Here is a 4533-nt window from a genome sequence, read left to right as displayed (position 1 = left end):
ATGGACATGAATTAGAGTAACTATGGGAGATATTGAAGTATAGTGTAGCCTGGGGTCCTGCAGTCCATGGGGTCACAAAGTTTGGACATGACGTAGTGACAAAACAACAATTAAAACCTGTAGATACCAAATTTGTAGGAGAACATTGCAGCATTATGTCACAGAAAGATCTTGCATACTTATCTTGAATTTATTTTACAAAGAGAAAAATAATGAGCCACTAGCAAGTGAGACTGAACACTGTGGACCAATGACATAGAAAATGTGACATCAGGACAATTCCAGGACACATGGTCTAATAAACACAATTCTACTTGTGGAGGGGACAGGATTGAATATACTGATCTTCCTCAAAGTCTAATAAATAAGACTCAATTTGAAATTTCAAAAGAATATTTTATTCCTGTATAATTTCATTCAAAATTTAAAACTGAATAGACTCTGAAAGTCAGATGAACTGATTTTATTTTTGTCATTTCATGATGAAGTAATTTTATTTATTGAGAAACCTAAATAGAGTCACAAAACTCAATACAAAGACAGAGATATGTTAATGATTTTGAATAAAATTTCCATTCACCAAGAAGCCTAAGATCTGTAAGTTTTTTAAAAGACTCATTACATTCTGGATGGATAAAATTAAGAATAGACTAAATGAATGACCTGTTAGTAGATTACAGAAAGTTTCATAGGCTATAGTAAATTATATCTTAAATAGGATGGCAAAACTATTTTGCTGAATAATTATCAATGTACGTCAACTTGTCTAATATTCAGTTCTCCTCTGCTCAAATTTTAATACTGATTGCTTTTTTCATGCCTTCTTTCAGGATCTGCCTAATTTAATGACCAGGGAAAGACAAGAAGACAAAGTAAAGTTTGTGGTGAGCCAGACTTTTTCCCATGTGTGCACAGACCACGTGGTCTATGAACATGACAGCCCCCACTTCCTGTTGCGGGGAGTCACACAGGTTCGGGGTAGTATGTATTTGTGCTGCCAGGCACTCAAAGACACTGAACTCTCAGCTTGAGGCAGAACTGAGCACATTTGTGAAGGGAAATCCACGCCTCATGCCGCTCTCCAGTCTGCTCTGGGTGTTCCTGGTCATCACCTTCTCTGGTAGGGAGGCTTCCAAACGTGGGTGCGAGTGTTCAGGGTGAAAGGCCTGCACACAGACACGTGGAGCTTCACAGGGACTTGGGGAGGAAAGGAGGACTGGAGAAAAGCAGGCATCTTATGATTTCAATTTTTTGTCCTTGGATCCTAAATAACTCCTACACTATTTTATTCATTGCCTCATCTTTGTTTTCTGATTTTTTTCCCCACAGGATCTGGTGTGGCCCAGAAAGTTACTCAAGACCAGTCAGATGTATCCAGCCACGTGGGGCAGTCAGTCACCCTGAATTGTCGGTATGAAACAAGTTGGAGCTATTACTACCTTTACTGGTACAAGCAACTTCCCAGTGGACAGATGACTTACGTTATTCGTCAGGGTTCATAAGTGACAAATGCAAGGAAAGACCGCTACTCTGTAAACTTTAAGAAAGCAGATAAATTCATCAGCCTCACCATTTCAGCCTTAAAACTGGAAGACTCTGCAAAGTACTTCTGTGCTCTCTGTGACTCACAGTGCTTGAAGTAATAGGAAAAGCTGTAAAAACCCCGGAGCTTAGCAAGAGAAAGCCCCTCTGCTGTAAGACCCCACCTGAAATGCACACCCACAGACCCCAGACAAGAAATGATAGTCCTGTGGTTATTTAAGTTGTGGTCTGGATCAGAAGATTTAGTTCTAGTTAAAGGCACCTTCTACGTTATTTGGAAACAGGTGTCCAGAGTAATTTTCTACTAATATATTCTCCACTTGAATTTTTGACTTAAAATCAACTGTATAGAACATGTGTAAAGTTGTCTAAATTTGAAAATGTGCCCCATTATATTTTAAACTGGCAGTTTTATTTCATCACAAAAGTGGGTCTAGTTGTGTGCAATCACCATCAAAACTATTTCCTTAATTGTTTCCTCTTAGACTTTGTGTCAGGGCACAATCAGAAAAGCAGAACCATGGGTGATGTAGAATAAGAGATTAGTTCTAGGGATTAGAACTCAGGCAATGGCTAGAGCTGGTGGACAAGTCTGTACAAAGTTTTTATCTTCATATCTGGTGTTGAGCCTGAATTCACTTTAAGTCAGCTTAGAGTAACACCGATGCTTTTAAACTATGATGTTGGATAAGACTCTTGAGAGTCCCTTGGATTGCAAGGAGATTCAACCAGCTCATCCTAAAGGAAATCAGTCCTGAATATTCATTAGAAGGACTGATGCTGAAGCTGAAATTCCAATACTTTGGCCACATGGTGCGAAGAACTGACTCATTGGAAAAGACCCTGAAACTGGGAAGGATTGAAGGTGGAAGGAGAAGGGGACAAAAGAGGATGAGATGGTTGGATGGCATCACTGACTCAATGGACATGAGTTTGAGTAAGCTCTGTGAGTTGGTGGTGGACAGGGAAGCCTTCCGTGCTGCAGTCCATGGGGTCGCGAAGAGTCGGACACAACTGAGCAACTGAACTGAACAAAGCTGAACTGAGGGTAACATTTGTAAAGGAAAGTCTGATGGGGACAAAAGTGTGGACAAACCGTGACAGACAAAGTCACACTTGAACTATGAGGACAACTGGAACCCACAGACTTGTCTGTCCCTCACCTCCTTCAGTCTCACAATACTAGGTGACCTTGAAGAGAAGTGGGTGTCATTTGCTATCATGCTACACACATACTTGGCCCAAGACAAAGAAGATGAGGAGGACATCTAACCGGAAGTGGAGGAGTTATGAGTCAACAATAAGATGAGCTAGTTCGGCAGCAGCAATTTGTAGAAAAAGCATTTGCCAAAATCCAATAGTCAACCATAGTGGAAACTCTAAGAAACACAGGAATAATGGAGAAGTTCCTCAACAGCTCTTAGCATGTTTACTGGTAAAAGACTATACTTTTCCCTAAGGAAGGGAACAAAGGGAGAATATCCACTTTAATCACTCTCCTTCAGCAAGTGCTGGATGTTGTAGCCAGTGCAGCAAAGCAAATAAATACATAAACAATCTTTTAAGCCAGAAAGGCAGTCAAATCACCACTATTTTCTATCTATGTAGAAAATCCCAAAGAATATGCCCTCCAAAACTCCTACAACTATTAAGTGGGTTCCTAAGGTCTCAGGATATATAAGGTAAACACATAAAATAAAATGCATTTTTATATACTATCAGTAAGCATGTGGATACCTAAATTAAAAATATAATGCTATTTACAATGGCTCAAGAAAGACCCTAAATCCTTAGGCATAAATCTAAGAAAACATGTACAGAGCTTATACACAGAAAGCTACAAAACACTGCTACTTCCAAAAAATAAAAATAGCCAATTATTCTAGCTATTATCCTAGAAAGACCAACTTTCCCCGGTGGAGTGGATAGGCACTTTTAGAGAAAAAAAAAATTGATGGCACATGTATTATGACCTCTTTTTGGACTTGATTCTGTTTATTGACTTCTTTATTTTATCCTCATATCAACAGACAATTCTATCTTAATTACTGGGGCTTCATACACACTTTGAAATCTGGAAATGCAAGTCATGTTTTCTTTGTCTTATTCAAGGCTTATTCTAGGTCTTTGCACTTCCACGTAAGTTATAGAATAGCTTCTACCAGAAGAGATTGAGGTAATTTGATTGGGATTGTGTTGAATTTATAAATTCATTTAGGACAATTGACATCTTAACATATGGAGTCTTTAGATCCATAACCTCTTTATTTATGTCCTCTCTAATTTCTTTCATTAATTTAGGTCCTCTCTAATTTCTTTTGTTAATGTTACGATTTTTGTAGAGGACTTGCATTGTTGCTGTTGTTTAGTCTCTGTCATGTCCAACTCTTCACGACCCCATGGACTGTAGCCTGCCAGGCTCCTCTGTCCAAGGGATTTCCCAGGCAAGAACACTGGAGTCAGTTGCCCCTCCCTTCTCTAGGGGATCTTCCCAATGCAGGGGTATTTTCTACATATACAAATGTATGATGTGTAAATAAAAATAGCCCACCTGGTTGGCAGGCAGACTCTCTACCACTGAGCCACCTGGGAAGCAGGGCTACTTATAACAATTTTATCTTTTATTTCATATAGCTTTTTTAACTTAATTGACCTAAATGCCCAGCATCAAATCCAGAGCTAGGACTAATTGGGTTAAGAAAAATGTGGATACAGGGAATTAATTATGCCCTGAAATAGCCAGAACAGAGCTAGGATACCTGTCAATATGAGAACAGATTTAGTTCAACAGCCAAACAGACAGTACCAATCTCTTGTTTGGGGTTTTGAAAACACTATTTCATTGATCAGCCTTAGGAAATGGTCTTTCCTGACATTAGTGTCTGTAGGTGGCGAGGACTGGTCACCACTGAGTACTGGGCCATGATTTATGTTAGTTACCCCAGACCTCAGAAGTGAGGACATTTCTCATCTCCCTAAAATGATCTGTGA

The 4533-nt window shown here is 39.3% G+C and overlaps 1 pseudogene; it reads left to right on the top strand.

Annotated features, from left to right (window-relative positions):
* The first annotated feature begins 1071 nt into the window (after window positions 1-1071).
* On the top strand, window positions 1072-1643 carry LOC129621948 (T cell receptor delta variable 1-like; annotated as a pseudogene).
* The last annotated feature ends 2890 nt before the right edge of the window (window positions 1644-4533 follow it).

The sequence above is a fragment of the Bubalus kerabau genome, chromosome 10 (genome assembly GCF_029407905.1).
Source record: "Bubalus kerabau isolate K-KA32 ecotype Philippines breed swamp buffalo chromosome 10, PCC_UOA_SB_1v2, whole genome shotgun sequence".
In the NCBI taxonomy this organism is placed as follows: Eukaryota; Metazoa; Chordata; class Mammalia; order Artiodactyla; family Bovidae; genus Bubalus; species Bubalus kerabau.
Note: the sequence above shows the minus strand (reverse complement) of the source record. Positions and strands in the feature narration are given on the sequence as shown.